We start from the raw sequence: 16,911 nt of genomic DNA on the forward strand, positions 1-16,911 counted from the left end.
TATCACACAGCGGTCACATCATGTGTGCTATATTTTGTTTATTGAAATAGGAGAGTGTTATTCATTTATCATTATAATATATCATTATTTTTTTATTTTGTGAAAATTTAGGAGCCTGAGATAGATGTCTTTCCAAGTACCTACCAGACTAATAATCAAATATCCTCCAAATGATTTCAGCCGACATTTATTTCTGTAAAGCATTTGTATATTTCTATATTACAATCATTTAGACTTTAGATTCATTTACTGGTTTCTTGCTTTTCCCTCCTTCCTCCGAGTGCATTATTTACTAATATCTGTATCTATGTTGAATCATATTCCTCATGATGAAATTTCTGAAACAATCAATAAAAAGCAGATTAATTACTTAAATATGCTGAAAAGGAGTATTCTTTTTTCCTAAACTGCTCACCACAGCAGCAATCTATTGTTAAACATGTAGGGATAACAACATATACAATGGTTGAATGAAGAAATGAATATTTTCCACATGTTAGATAGTAGATCACAGAATGATGACAAGCTGGTCGAGAGGACTGATCCTCTGGGCAATCCCTTTTTTTAGTCATGTGGTAACATGCATTCACCTGATGTTCACGGATGGCAGTGACCTCTTTCATGTGGGTTTTGTTCAGAAGTTTATAGAGGTTAATGCATGTATAAACAAGCTGACAAACTTCTTAAATGTGTAAATGTATTCCAAAGTCTGTCCTAATAGTCAACTGCAGAATTTCTCTCGCTTATTGCTCAGAAACTCATTGCAGGAATGGGGTGACAAAACTGTCCTGACAAAACTAATTTACAAATACTAATGACATAATGAAATAATAATGCAGTCACAGAGATCTTTTTTTCTCAAGAAGATAATCTCACAAAAACTACACACACGCACACCCATATATGCATAAAAAAATTATATATATATATATATATATATATATATATATATATATATATATATATATATATATATATATATATATATTAGACAGAAAAGATAAGAGTCTAACTAAAGATATCGTTTAGTTAGACTCTTATTTTGAAATGAACTTCAGCAGCGGTGTCGAGCGTCACCCGGAAATACTCTGAGCTGTTCGTGAACATGCTTTATACTGTTACATTTAGTTCAATTTCTGTCGCTACAAACTGTTAATTACTGGCGTTTTAATGGGTGAAATTCCTGTTACAGAGTTTTAAATGAAATCGGTGGCTTTGTAAGTATGCTTAAACTGTTTTTCCATGTTTTCATCTGAAGCTGCTGCAGTTAATTTGTATTTTCAGTAGATTTACCTTCCAGTACACTTTTTTTATTAATCTTTTAATTGATACCACTTTATTACTTTTCTAAAAGGATTTTGTATCGGAGAGCAGTATATGACTGATAGTCATTTATTTGATATAATAAAATTATTATGTTGTACTATTATGACTGTATGTGCTCTTAATATGCATGTTTTAACCCCATTCAGCTTCTCTATAAACCAAAATGGGTAAAAAGAAGGGGAAAGACAGAAGTCCTCGAGCAGACAGCAGCGCCGAGGCAGCAGGTACGTGTTTGACAGCTGCTCTGAACAAATGAAATCCTGACCGTGATTTAATCACGATTCTCCTGCTGCCTTGCAAGGGGTTTCCTGCACCCACATCCGTAAAGGAACAGAGCACAACCTACTGAAGAAAGTCAGCCTGAGTGAGCAGCGGAGCTCGTGTCAAGACTGTGAGCCGGACGAACCTGGCGAAAAACAGATCTCGGAGGATGAAGCCGACGGAGAAAGTCCAGCTGTGTGGATGTGCCTGAAATGCGGCCACAGAGTAAGTGATCAGCAGCGTTGTCGACCAATCGAGCTACAATCAGCTTAGGCTCACGATGCAAGCCGAGGTCATTTATTCCACATAAACCATGTTGTGATCCTCATCAGGGCTGTGGGAGATCGGAGAATCAGCATGCGATTAAACACTACAAGACGCCCGATCTGAGCCGCACTGTTTGGTGCTCAGTCTGGACGCCTGGAGCGCCTGGTGAGTGACCCGCATCTCCTCTTCATCACTGAAATGAAGCAGGCTCTGTGTGTTCAGAGATCTTACCTTGCTCTCCGATGTGCTGCAGGTGTTACGTCTGTGACGATGAAGTTCAGTACTCCAGCACGGGGCAGCTGGCACAGCTGATCACAAACATACGAAAACAAGTGCTGTCGGATCCTGGCAAGAAGAGCTCCAACAAAAGTAGGCGTTTTAGAGTTTTTAGAGCCAGTTTTCTTGTGTAACACGTTATAGAAACGGAAACACCGCTTAATCGAACCTGAAGTTTGTCTGTAGAGATTTGCAATTAAAAATGTGCATACGTGTTCTGCAGGAAGTACGAAAGAAGAGAGCTTGGAGATTTAATCCCGGAGAGCCAATGCTGGATGAGGAGAAGGAGAACAAGGAGGAGAAGAAGAAGAAGAAGAAGAGCGGCTCAAAAGATGATGAAAGTCCAAAACGCAGAAAGCAGCAGCGGCCGCAGGAAACGCCGGGTCGTGGAGCGCCAGGGTCTCAGTAATCTGGGCAACACGTGTTTCTTCAACGCAGTCATGCAGGTACAGAGTCGCCGATGAAGCCACTTTACGCCGAAACGGGAACACGGCAAACCCTGATGGTCTTGTCTCTTTCTCTCAGAATTTATCACAGACGCGGTTTTTGCGAGAACTTCTGGACCAGATCGCAGACGAGAAGAGCTCCTTCACCGTCACGCCTGCGCCGTCGTCTGAGCTGGTGCTGATGCTGAGCCGCTTCATGCTCTTCTCTGGTTCTTTTTTGCGCGTAAAGCTTCCTCTAAAAAGAATGTCTTCATTGTGATTTCAGGCACCTCTTCAGATCCAGCTGGAAAGGCCCGGGTCTCTCACGCTGGCTATGTGTCAGTTACTGAATGAAGTCCAGGAGACCAAAAAAAATGTTGTGACCCCTAAAGATCTCTTCACACAAGTATGTAAAAAGTAAGTATCCCAGAAAAGTGTTCCCAGCTCAGACGCCTCATATAATAAGTATAATGTCCAGTAAAGATTTTATTGTATGTTTAGTGTTTGGTTTGACTTGGGTTTTTTTTTTTACAACAGATAAAATGACAGAAAATAATTAAAATAGCAAAAATAGTAATGAAAAAGTCAGCAGAAAAGCAATAGCATGATCAAAAGTTAAAGAGTAACCATTACAAAATATTACTACGATTTGATTATTGATTCAATGATGCTGACAATTTAGATTTGCATCACAGGAAAACGTACATGTTAGAATATATTAAAATGGAAACGGTCATATAAAATCTCACAATATAGTTTTTGTGTGTACTGTATATTAAATTATTGCATTCTTTCTTATCTGTTTCTTTCAGAGCTCCACGTTTTAAGGGCTTTCAGCAGCAGGACAGTCAGGAGCTTCTGAGGTACCTTCTGGACGGCATGAGGGCAGAAGAAGTGAAGGTAAGAACCTCTAACAGGAGCGGATGAAACGTGCATCATCTCAGCAGCGGACTCATGTCTGCATGTTTTCTGTCATTGGCATTTGGCAATAAGGAACGTTTAAGACACTTTAGTCTGAGATTTTCTTCTCTTTATTTCCTGTATTTTTCTAGAGGGTCAATTCTGGAATTCTGGAGGCTTTGAAAAGCTCTGGAAAAAGCTTAGAAGCTGAGCAGATGAAGAAGGTTATTAAAGGTACAAGTCGTTGTCGGATTACCAGATTAACAATTTATGTGTTTCAATGTAATGCTTAAAGCGTGGTTGTGAAATGAAATCTTTAACTTGGACTTTCTCTTGCATCGTTTTCACCAGAGTATGAGAAAAACGGTGCGCCCAAGAACTTTGTGGACCGAGTGTTTGGTGGAGAGATGAGCAGCACGGTGATGTGTAAAGAGTGCAGAACTGTGTCTCTGGTGACAGAGATGTTTCTGGACCTTTCTCTTCCTGTAGCCGACGCAGGTGAGCTTCACAGCGCTGCTTTATCCTCACGTGAATGTTCTGGGAAAGTGAACTGATTTTGAGCGCTTCCTCCAGGCCTACAGGAAGAAGAACCAGAAGAAAGCCACCCAGTATCGCAGCAGCGCCGGTGAAGATGGAGACGCAGAGAAAACGCAACGTCTTTGGCCAATGGGAATGAAGACATGCCTACAGGAACTGGAAGCAAGTACCAGCAGAAGAAAGCAAAGAAACAGGCCAAGAAACAAGCCAAGGTAAAGACACACACACACAAACACACACACACACACTAGTTAAGATGATAAATAAAGTGGGAACGATAATGTTTTTGCAAATGTATTATAATTGCTGGTGCTCGTATAGACACACATTTAAATTAAAATGTAAATTCAATTAAAATAAAATATTGCCTTTATGTAAAAATGGCAAAAAAGGCCATTTATTAGTAATTGCTTTGGCTGATTAATGCACATTTTAATTTCCATTGTTCTTAGTTACTATAGTAACTATAATGTAGAATACTACATTGTGTGAGACATATTTTTTATATGTGTGTGTGTGTGTGTGTGTATGTGTCCATAGACTCAGAAACGTCAGCAGAAACTGGGCAGTAAAGTCACTTTGGACGCTCTGACCAATCAGAGCACGGCTAGCAGCGCTGATCTGCCGGAGGCCTCCAATCAAAGCCTATCAATAAACGGCAGCGTTGATGCAGAAGCAGACGAAAACAGCCAAGAGAATACGAGCCCTGAGAAACCTGCAAGCTCTCAAAACGAGGCTGAAGATGAGGAATCCGAGCAAGAACCCGCTACTTCTGTCAACAACCGCTTCAACGCCTTATCTGAAGACCAGGCCTCTGAAGACGTGTTGTGGATGGAGAAAACCACAAGATGTGAACGCCGTCGAGGAAGATGAGGGCGCCGAAGAGGATCGGATAACAGAAGAACTGAATACTCTGTCGCTAAAAACAGAAAGTGAGATGGAGAATGGAGATGAGGCCCCAGAAGATGTGAAGGAATACACAGTAGTGAACCAGGACCCCGAGCTTGCTTTTAAATCGCTGGCCAGCAGGACCGCACCAGAGAAGCAGGAGTGTTCAGTGGAGTCCTGTCTCTATCAGTTCACTGAGGTGGAACATCTCACAGAGAACAACAGACTGATGTGTGTCACCTGCACTAAACGCCTTTCTGGAGAGAACGCCTCAGACGGTACTGTGCTCAACTTTCACTGTGTCTGCAGCTGTTTGATCTCACTCTCGTTCCCGTTTTTTTGATCTCCGGTTATGAGCTGTTTTTTTTAGTAACTCAACACAACTCTTCAGAAGCCTCGTTGTAAACCTCATTAGTGAAAACGAAGCTCCTAAACCCTCTTTGTTGTTGTCGCCAGGTAAGAAATCTGTTTACAGAGATGCTCTGAAGCAGATGCTGATCTCTCGATCCTCCAGCGGTGCTCACGCTCCACCTGAAGAGATTCCAGCAGGTAAAACCTCTCGCTCGGTCCAAAAATAACACGCCCCGAGACCCTTTTACTATCTCGCTTCTATCCCGTAGGTTGGATACAGTATTTGTAAGGTGAACAGACACGTGCAGTTCCTCAGGTCCTGGATCTCGCTCCGTTCTGCTCTTTGAACTGTAAGGTGAGCGTCGGTTTCTCAAAACTCGGCTTCAAAACTCTCCGATCGGCGGCGCATCGAGCTCTTTTTGTGTTTCAGGGCGTGAAGGAGGGCGAGATGCGAGCGCTGTATAGCCTTTATGGGATAGTCGAACACAGCGCACCATGCGCTCTGGGCATTACACGCCCACGCCAAATCACGAAGCCGCCACGCGCAGCCACGTAGAAAATGGACTCGATGCTGCTTGTGAGTGTTTTAATGACCTTTCATGTCAACGTGCATTAATGCAAATTGCATTTAGTCGAAAATAAAGTAACCTTTCGGTTACCGTCGTCTTGCATCAGGTCACGCTGAGGCCGGTAAAGGATCGTGGTTTCACGTCAGCGACGGCAGCGTCCATCCGGTTACAGAGGCCAAAGTGCAGGGTTCCCAAGCCTACCTCCTGTTCTACGAGAAGATCTCATAACTCACGCCAGGAACGATCTTTGATGCGAAGGGCTGCTGGTGTTTTTCGTCCGACTCGTTTGCTGCTGCTGCTGCTGGGAAACCCTGCTAAAACACACTGCAAACGAATTGAAAACTTGAATCAAAGCATCGTCTTTTTCCTTTTTTCTGTGATCAGCTGCTGTTCAGGGCAAGGTTTTAATTCATCCAGACCAGATGCAGAACTAACTTGATCCATTTTTTAATTGAGTTAATGATTATTTAAAAGCAATTCAATATTTCTTTTCTTATCTTTAGGCCGTGATGGAACGATTTGATGAGACTTTGGTGTGGTTGTTTGCCTCATACAGCGTACTTAAGTATCTGCTGCCAAGACTGATAGTCATTTTGCATGAATCTAATGAAGAAAAGTCATATTCCATCCCAACATTAATATATATAATTCATTTTCATTGTTATAAAGAAGTCTTATTTTTATTTATGTTTAGTAAATAATCATGGACACATTTTTAAATAGTACTATTTAGAAATGCGACAATCTAAATCAATAAATAACAATTTTTGTTTTATTTTGGGGTGTAATGTGACATTTCTTTAACGAGATTCTTCCTTTTTACTTGTAAAACTAAATTGAAATATATATTGGTACAATTTTATAATGCAATAAATACCTTACTGTCCTCTGTATAATGGCAAATGTTTTGTTTTCTAACGTACTAGGGCTTAAAATACAAATAAATAAAATTGACAGTTTTCACCTCTGAAAAGCGTCTGGGCGTGTCTTGTCAAAACAATGATTTGCGCTTACATGGAAACAAAAAATTATTGGGCGGCTCAATTTGTAACAATAATAGCTGCGCATTATTAAATGCTTCCTCGCGGGGGCGCTCGACGGATCAACGATCTCAGTACTCCATGTAGCTGAGCTCAGACGAGTTTGATCTATGATTTCTCATGATTTTTGTGTTTATTTTTACATTTTAGATTTGAATTATTTATTAGTTACATGCCGTTTTGCCTCTAATGTCAGCACTTTGTTAATTAATACAATTATAATAATAAAAAACGACATAAAATCCGCGTTAACTGAGCGTTAGGCAATAGTATGAACATACATTTACACCAGAATAATGAATTTGAGAAACGTTTCTAAAATAAAACAAATAAATAAAAACACCTACAAATGTAACTTTTAATTTGTATAGTCGCACGCTTGACCAATCAGATAGAACTTCCGAGCCACTACTCCCCGCGTCCTCAATGTTTTCCTGCAAAGCATTTTTCCTCTCTAGTTTCGTTTTCTTTCGCTGTGGCGGAGTTTAGAACAGGGCACGGGAGGAACGGTCTCCACGGTAACCGTGTAAGCCGGAAGTGCTGGGCTCGCTTGTGCGAGCAACAACAGCAGATAAACGCAAATTAAATCTACGCTGCATTCAGTTTATACAAATAAAGAATGTATGTGACGTCTCGGAGTGTTACGGAAATGCAGGTGTTTTGTTAATGAGATTCCCCGACGTCAAGTTCCGGTGAGAGTTTTGCTCGTTGCACTGATTTAAATTTCTGTTAATACCATTATATTTTTAAAGAGCTTTTACCTGACCAAACATTAAATAACTATTTCGATATAATTAAGATCAAACAGTACTTGGTTTTGTTTATCTATCTATCTATCTATCTATCTATCTATCTATCTATCTATCTATCTATCTGTCTGTCTGTCTGTCTGTCTATCTATCTATCTCTATGTCTATCTATCTATCTATCTATCTATCTATCTATCTCTATGTCTATCTATCTGTCTATCTATCTATCTATCTATCTATCTATCTATCTATCTGTCTGTCTGTCTGTCTTTCTGTCTATCTATCTATCTATCTACCTATCTATCTATCTACCCTTTTGTATGTAGGTCTATCTATCTATCTATCTATCTATCTATCTGTCTGTCTGTCTGTCTGTCTGTCTGTCTCTCTCTCTCTCTCTCTCTCTCTCTCTCTCTCTCTCTCTCTCTCTCTCTCTATCTATATCATCCATCTATCTGTGTGTCTGTGTGTTTGTCTCAGTAATGTCCAGGTCAGTGATCGGTCCCTGAGTGTAGGGGCCACCGCCCGAGTCTGTCTCCGTCTTGCAGCGGGCGTCTTCAGACGGCGGAGCAGCAGACGGAGGAGTTAGTGAGGAGTCTGGTCTCTTTAGGAGCGTCTCCGGATCAGCTGCTGGTGAACTCTTCGGCGGGAGCTCCTCTAAGCGCCCCGTCAGTCCTCTGAACATCCACCGGGCCCTGAGTGCCGCGGAGAGGGTTTGCTCTGGAGACAGTGTGAAGCGCTGGTCGCACGTGTGTGTGCAGATTAGAAAGTGTGTTGCACGCTCTGAAACTCACCGCCTTCCGTTTGGAGACAGACAGACAGCTGAATTACATTTTAGTATGTAAATTGAGTTAATCAGGGTGAACTTTGATAACTTTTTAATGCTTTGGGAGGAAAACAACAATTTAAAGCTGTATTACGCAGACTGTTTTTTCGCTTTTTGATCACAAAAATTATATATATATATATATATATATATATACATATATATATATATATATATATATATATATATATATATATATATATATATATATATATATATATATATATTTAGCATAGTCAGAGTATAGCTTATAATTAACTGTATATAAAAACCAAGTCTATGCAAGCAAGCATGTGTGTCTAAGAGAGTTTTATACTAATTTGTCAGCGTGCCTGTGTGGGGAGCAGTTTCCAGCCCTGCAGGAGCTGTGTTTGTAATTTCTGTGTGTAGAGCATCTGCAGGAGCGATTAACTGCACTGCAGGAGCAGCACGAGGAGGAGCAGCGCTCTGCGCGGCGGGAGGTGCTGCGGCTACAGGATGAGCTCCAGCGGGCCCGTGAGCAGAGACGGGACGAGCTGGAGAACACCACCTCTGCTAAAGTAAAACAGCTCACGGGCTCATATTAATTAAGAAACCGTATAAAGAGTTTGTGCTATTAAAGGAACTGCAAAAAGTCATCTTTAACCTTTTTATATTGATATATATTGATATTATTTTTATATATATTATATATTTATAATTGTCAATTTTTATTCATCAATTTTTAAGTGTGTTAGTATTATGTATATATAATAAATGTAAAATATAAATAAACTATAATGAACTATAATACTAATAGTATATACATATATATATATATATATATATATATATATATATATATATATATATATATATATATATATATATATATATATATGCGTTTATTATATATACTTTTTAGTTGCTACTTAATTATTATTTAGTATATAAATGTTTAGTTTTGAATTAATTTATATTATCTTTTTTACATTTGTTTTTAATTATTTTATTATGAAATGAAATGAAATTATTAAATTATATTATTATTATTATTATTAAATTTTGAATTTTAATTTTTACTTCTATTTGAGTTAGTAATTGTAGAACTACAAGGTTTCTTTTTCACCTAATCTGACTAATTTCTGCTGATGGTTCTTAACCTCTGAATCCGTTTGCAGATGAAGGAGCAGATGGCTCTGGAGACCACAGCAATCTTGGAGGCTGAGCAATCCCACAATGCACTGCTGCTCAGAGTGCAGGAGATGGAGAGAGTGGTGGGGAGGGAGAGAAGACAGGTAAACTGAATAAAAGACTAGCGGAGGTTCGCATTGCCTCGTTTATCGCGATCTGATTGATGAATGTACTCGACGATCTCGAATCACTTGTCTTGTTGAGAGACCGCTTCTAAATGATCCACCCGATGGACAATAAAAGGGGCCAAAAACAAATCAAGACATTTGTGAAATGCCTAATTGAAGCTTTATGCTCGCTGTTTTGCAGGTGGAGGTTCTTCAAGCAGACTGTCACACCTTGCGTACTGATGGACAGGCAAACAGGGCGGAGCTAAAGAAGAGGGAGGAGCAAATTCTGGACCTGGAAAGAGAGTGTCGGGAGCTTCGGGACCAATCGGGTCAGAGACGTTATGAATTATGGGACATTTTCAACTGCTTGTTTTACAGTATGTCTGTTGGTTGTGAAACTAAAGTGTTTCTGTCCTCTCAGGAGTGAAAGAGACTCTGATATCACAGCTGACCAAAGAGATCAAGGTACGAGAGCGTGCGTGAGGGACACTGGCAGCGGTGGAGACACGTCTTAAGACGTCTGTGTGTGTTTAGGGTGTGAAGACGGCTCTGCAGAAACAGCAGCAGGAGAACAGCAGACTCCTCAGAGATGGACGAGACCTGAGAGCAGCTGCAGATCAAGTCCAGGTACACACACCCATAGCTGGAATGGATCTTATAATGTACATACTGTATTTCTAATTAACCCCCTTACAGAAAACGTGTATGTTTTATAAGCTTGTTTCCACACGGGGACCAAGAAAAATATCTCCACAAGGACAAGGATTTCAGATATTGCCATCTGTGTGATTGCCATCTGACATTTTATCCCCATAACATAGACCACACACACACACACACACACACACACACACACTCCTGATCTGTATGCCATTATATAATTATGTTAGCTCAACAAAGCCAACATACCGCTATCAGAAAAATTTTGATTAGAGAAAGGGTTCCCAGTTGTGTTTTGTCACATCTCTGTTTGAAAGCAGGGCTTTCCCCCCTTGATCTGATTATCTTGTAAATATCATATTATTTATTATTATACCAAAGGGACAAGGGAAAGAGTGGGCTGCAATAGAGAGAATTAAATTGTACCTATTGAATAATTTATGTGAAAGAAAAAAAAAATTGTTTTATGACAAATAATGAAACATATTTGTTGACAAATATAAAAGAAAACTAATCAAACACGTTCTTTCTGTTTGTACTGTTTTGAATAAAAAAAACAACATTTCATTTCACAGAAGATAAACTTTTTCAGCATAGTTTTTGCTTTCTGTGTGTGCAAAAAATATTTTCATTATTTATTGTAAATTATAATTAAAAAAAGAGAACTATTTGGGTAGCACTTACGTTTAAAAGTCTATGAAAATCATAAAATCTTGCCAGTTTTATTTAGAGCTATTCTGTTTTACTGACAAAAACAGCGCAATTATGTTGACTGTTATAACACAATTATGTCATCTTTCTGTTATTTATATTTTATATTTATGTTATTATTTAAGTTTTTCAAAAGGGCTTTACAATTTGCAACGAATAAATAAAAACTGCAATATTAAAAGAATAACTCCATTGAAACAGAAATGGTGAAAATCCAAATCTGTGAAACTCAAAAAGTGACGAAAAGGAAGGTAAAGCTCTAAAAAAGCATATAAAAGTACAGTAATGTACATCAGTATACTTTCTGAAGAAATGTAAATAATGTGTGAAAAACATATGAAATTTGGGCCGTTATTCTTCTGGCTCATATGCAATCCGTTCATCCGTCCGGTTTTGTTAAGCCGGTAGCATGATAAACTTTTTTTTTCTGATGTGTTTCTACATGTTATGAATGAAGGCTATTATAAAACCTCTTTCTTTGTCTCCAGGTGTTGAATGGAAAGTTAGAGGTTCAGTGTTCAGAGCTGAGCGCCGCACTTCATTCATTAACACTGGAAAACACTCGACTGCAGACAGAGCAACGCTGCAAAATTAAGGTTTCACTTTTAACATCATTTGTACTTCAGAACGTGCAATAAAAGACAAAATAAAAATAACAGTAAAAGTTCAATTAGCACCAATTAAACAAGCGAAAATCTGGGCGGAAAAATACGACTAAATACGCCCAGCAATAGCAAAACTGAACAGAAGTAGTTTTGGTAGAGACGTTGTTGTTCTCACACGCTGCTGGGATTGTGTTGTTTGTTCAGGCGGAGCGAGATCTCGTGTCTAAACACCTTCAGGAGCAGGATCTGCTTTTAGACACAGCCAGAAGGAACATCCAGGCTGAACTACAGGGCACGATATCAGAGAAGCTCGCCCTGCAGGAAGAACTGTGAGACACACGCACTAAATCACTTCTAGAAATCGTTCACAGCTGGCGGATCGCGACCCACAGCGGGAAAAAGACAAACGCTTCCTGTGTCTTTTTTCGCTAAACGCCAAAACCTCGCATCCGAGCCGACGCTACCGTATTCATCTCACTTGTAGATTGTTAGATTTAGGTAGACGGCAGCATGTTGTTGTGCGATTCTGAAAGCCAAGCGAAAAAGAAAATATGTGTAAAATCGCAGTTCTGACATAATGCGCCGCGAACGAGGTCAGGATTGTAGCGCTTTGCGATCGTCAGCTCTTTTGTTTTCTCTCAAAGGGAGACGCTGAAGGCGGATCACGCCAAACTGCAGCAGAGTTCCGCCGTCGCCCTGGAGACAGCTGTCGATCATCAGCAGATGCTGGAGCGCACCATCGAGAGGCTCCGGGGAGATCAGCTGTGCTGCGAAAGATGGAGAGACCCTGAGAGAAGAGGAGAGCGGAGGAAGAGAGAGGTCAGTTGAAAGTAATTTCATAAGTTAAAAGAAAAGGGAGAGCTCTTTGTTAAATATATATAAATGAAACCAATAGTTCTGGTACTAAATTCTGTCTGGTTGAACTACATTTTAATTGTTTGGTTTGTTGATGTTTTTAGTAGTAGATTCATATTATATTATATTATATTATAATGTACTGATGTGCCAATTATATATGATACACACACACACACACACATATATATATATATATATATATATATATATATATATATATATATATATATATATATATATATATACACACACACACACATATATATATATATATATATATATATATATATATATATATATATATATTATATTGTTATTACTGACATGATTACTTTAATAAGAATAAATTATTGTGTTTAATAAAATAATAGTATAATAATAATAATTGCAGCAACAATAACAAATGGTAATAATATTAAAAATAATAATACTAAAAATACTATATTTCATTAGGCATAAATATGTTATCAATATACATATACATATTATGCAGTGTTATTGAAATTTGATAATACAGTTATAGTATTTCAATTAAGTAATAGTAATGATACAATATTTAATTTTATCACTTTGCATTATGATAATTATATATATAGAACTGTCTTTTGTTATTTTTATTAATACCATTTATATATGCCTTTAAAGCAACAATACAACAAGAAATGGTTACCATTGAAATTCTTGTCACAATATGCTAATATACTAATCTCTTAAAGGAATAGTTCACCCAAAAATTAACATTTTGTCATCATTTAATCACCCTCATGTCATTCCAAACCTGTTTTTGTTACGCTGAACAAAAATTAAGATATTTTAAGAATTTTGAAGAATTGTTGACCTCCATATTAGGGAAGAAAATACTGTGGAAGTCAATGGGAACCATCAGCTGTTGGACATCGGCATCTTTTAAAATAATTTTAAAGTTTAACATAAGAAAGAAACAGATACAGGTTTGGAACGAAGCATGAGGGTGAGTAAATGGGTGACAAAATATTTTCACATTTCTGGAAAAACAATCATTGTGACCCATTGCTTTAATGAAGTCTTGATTTCCAAATCTCAGATGAACTCTGCAGTCGTTTCACTGAAAAGCAGAAAAACATTCTGGGAAACGCAGCTGTCAGAGATCAAGGTACTGCACTGCTGACCATATGTGAGGTCACTTCAGTCTTTCTCTAATGCATTCAGGAGATCAGAATTTTTACTGAATTTAATTTCTTCTCTTGCATTAGCTGGCTGTAAAGTGGAGCTCATTTCACCAGCTATACAGACTCGACTCCACTACAGCGATTACCATAAACATCCTTTTTCATCCCTGTGATTGACAGGTGGAGTTGACCATGGTGAACTCAGCACTGCAGAAACAGAAGGAGGAGAACAAGGATCTGATGGAGAGCCTGGTAGCCTTGGAGTATCAGCAGGTTTGAGATCAAAAGATCAGAGCCAGATGCCTCGCCAAAGGAAAATGTTCTGTAAGTCTATCTCTCTCTCTCTCTCTCTCTCTCTCTCACTCTCAGGTAACTCCATCGTCAGGTAGAACAGATGCTCTGGGACTTGACAGACAACAAAAACAAACTGGCCTACGAGAAAGGGCAAGTTGCAGGTCTGTTTCACACAGACACACATTTTCTGTGTGTATGGACTTGTACACGTATTGCACAGCGTGACATAAACTTATGCTTGAATAACCGTGATAACGCACACACATGTTTTCATGTCTGAAACATACCAGGCTTTAAATAAACTGACTCTCTCTCTGTGTGTGTGTGTGTGTGTGTGTGTGTTTACTCAGGCACGAGTGCAGCAGATGGCAGCTGACCTGAAGACATTAAAGCAGAATGTACTCAACACTGTCAGAGCAACACTGCACTGCAGAAAACTTACACACAGGTAAACACACACACACACACACACCTTCTGTGCTGCTCAGGTGAGTGAAACTAAACTGCATGAATGCAGAAAAGCAACCGAGCTGGTAAAAATTCTGACTGTTTATAGATTAAAGGGCTCATATCAGATTTACAGACATCTTTTGAGGTCCATAGTTGCATTTCCTCCTCCGTCCAGAAAAGTTATATTATTAATAAACTGAATTGGTAATATACTAAGCAACAAAAATGCTTTATTTGTACATCACATGGTTTCTGTAGTGCTGAGCCAGTATTACAGCTCTGGCTGATACCTGACAAATTAAAACTAAAAACTCTAACTCTTGTTTTTATTCTTTTTAAATAGTTATTGAATTATGGAGCATTTAAAAACTGTGCAGGAGCAGCAAAGCATCGCTGGGCGTTGGTTGCTAACATGGTGACATAAAACCAAATAATGGTTGTTTTTCGAACTAAACTTTAAGGACTTTAAGAATAAATATGAAATAATAAATAATGCATGATATGACCCCTTCAACAAGTCAGCCTGCTGAATATTTAACACTTTTTCTGGATCGCTTCAGGCGCAGAGAGAAAATCAGACACTGAAAGAGCAGCTCTGGCGCGCTACAGCAACGCACGAGACGCGGTGAGGAATTCAAAGAAAGACATTTGCAACCTATGAACTGAATTAACAAAAGTTTTTGTGCACGACAGAATGAAGCCGCGCGGGCACTGGAGAATGTCCTGGCGTCTCACGCACGTCTGCAGCAGAACGCACAAACGCTGCATGCGGAGCTGAGAGAGAAAGAGAGCAGGAGCTGCACGCACTCAGGAGAGAGAGTGTGTGTGTGTGTGTGTGTGTGTGAGACATCTGATTAAAAAAAGACTTGGTCATTGGCATGGATGTAGCGTTACACAAACGTTTTTCGTTCCTCATCACATTGAAGACGTGCTATATTCACAGTCAGCCATGGGAAAAGGAATAATTTAGCCCAAAATGTTACTTTGCTGAATATTTACCCGAGTGCATCAATATGCAGTTCTATCATAAGATTTGGAGAAATTTAGCATTACATCACTTGCTCTGCAGCGCAATGGGTGCCGCCAGATTGAGAGCTGATAAAAGCCTCATAATAATCCACACCGGTCCAGTTCGGCTCAGTTAATGAATATCTTGTGAAGCTAAAAGCTGTTTGCAGGAAATGATTCCATTATTTAAGCCGCTTTAGACACTCCATTGTATGCGCATTACTTTAAACATGGTCTTTAAGTCAGTGATTGTTTGCAGTAATCTGAATTATGTCGTGTGTTTCTCAGACTGCAGGCTGTAAAAGAGATTCAGAGGCTTGAAGGTGAAATAGAGAATCAAAACAAAAGAAACACCAAAAAAGTAAAAGCGCACAAACACACCGAATGACCGAATTACAAGAGACGATATCAAGGTGTTTAACTGTTTACACGTCGCATTTCTGAAGGTTGAATCTTTGCAAAAAGCGCTGGATGAAGCTCAACTGACAACGGCAAACATGCCCGGAGTTTAGAGCAGGCCTTGCAGGAAAACCACGCCACACGAGATAAACTAAACACCTCGGCGAGAGAGGGGGGATGTGACTTCATGGATTTTGTCCTCCGTGGTGTTCTTGAGTTTACGCTTATACGTGGCTGCATCCGCAGAGGGGAGGCGGAGCTTAAAGAGGCGAGGGCAGAGATTCGGCGATTGACAGAACGCCTAGATGCGCACAAGAAACTGCTCAAAAGGGAAAAGACTCTGGGAGAAAGTCAGCTCAGAGGGTAATGTATAATTTTGTAAATTAGTTGTGTCTGGCAGTAGATTTTAATGCACAGGATTTGCTCTGCTTTTTAAATGCTTTTAAATTTGATTCAGTTCTACTCATGTTTTTGTATAGCTGAAGAAGGCGCTAAATGACGCGATCGCAAAGTCGGGTGAGCTTCACGGGCCAATCGGGAGCTTCGGGAACGGTGTTCGAGCTGGAGATGCTTTTGTATCTCATCAGAAGTCTCAACTGAATCAGTATCTGAGCAACAGAACAGCAATCGAATCACTCTCTAAGAATCCAGGTGCGCCTGTGCTGGGTACAGGATCTCTCACTGTGATAATAACATGCCAGAAAACACAAACTGAGTTTTTACGCTGCCTTTGCCTTCCCAACAGGATTTAGAAGAAGAAATTAAAAGTCTGGAAGAAGCAAAGGATGAATATAAGAGGAAGGAGATTGCTTGAACAGGTACACGCTCAGACCTGTTCATATAAAACAAGTAAAAATTATGATCAAAAACTGCGCACTGTATTATTAAGTCAATTTAAGATGTATGTATTGCGTTTTGCCACATGACTTTCACAAACATCTACATCATTTTATGTAATACTGTCCCCAAAAGCCCATTTCATGGGATCTACTGGATCTAAATCTTGTACTTGCCCCCTTGTAGGATTATCAAACCAAATAAATGATTTCGATGATATTCAAGCAAACAAGTTTTTTTTTTCAATATCGTTTCTAAATGTTA

At 39.1% G+C, this 16,911-nt stretch overlaps 2 pseudogenes; both read left to right on the forward strand.

The window, feature by feature from the left end:
* Positions 1 to 1,185: 1,185 nt before the first annotated feature.
* LOC122358928 lies at positions 1,186 to 6,534 on the forward strand (annotated as a pseudogene).
* An 833-nt stretch (positions 6,535 to 7,367) lies between these two features.
* On the forward strand, positions 7,368 to 16,624 carry LOC122358707 (annotated as a pseudogene).
* Positions 16,625 to 16,911: the final 287 nt, after the last annotated feature.

Source organism: Puntigrus tetrazona, chromosome 15 (assembly GCF_018831695.1).
Source record: "Puntigrus tetrazona isolate hp1 chromosome 15, ASM1883169v1, whole genome shotgun sequence".
Lineage (NCBI taxonomy): Eukaryota > Metazoa > Chordata > Actinopteri > Cypriniformes > Cyprinidae > Puntigrus > Puntigrus tetrazona.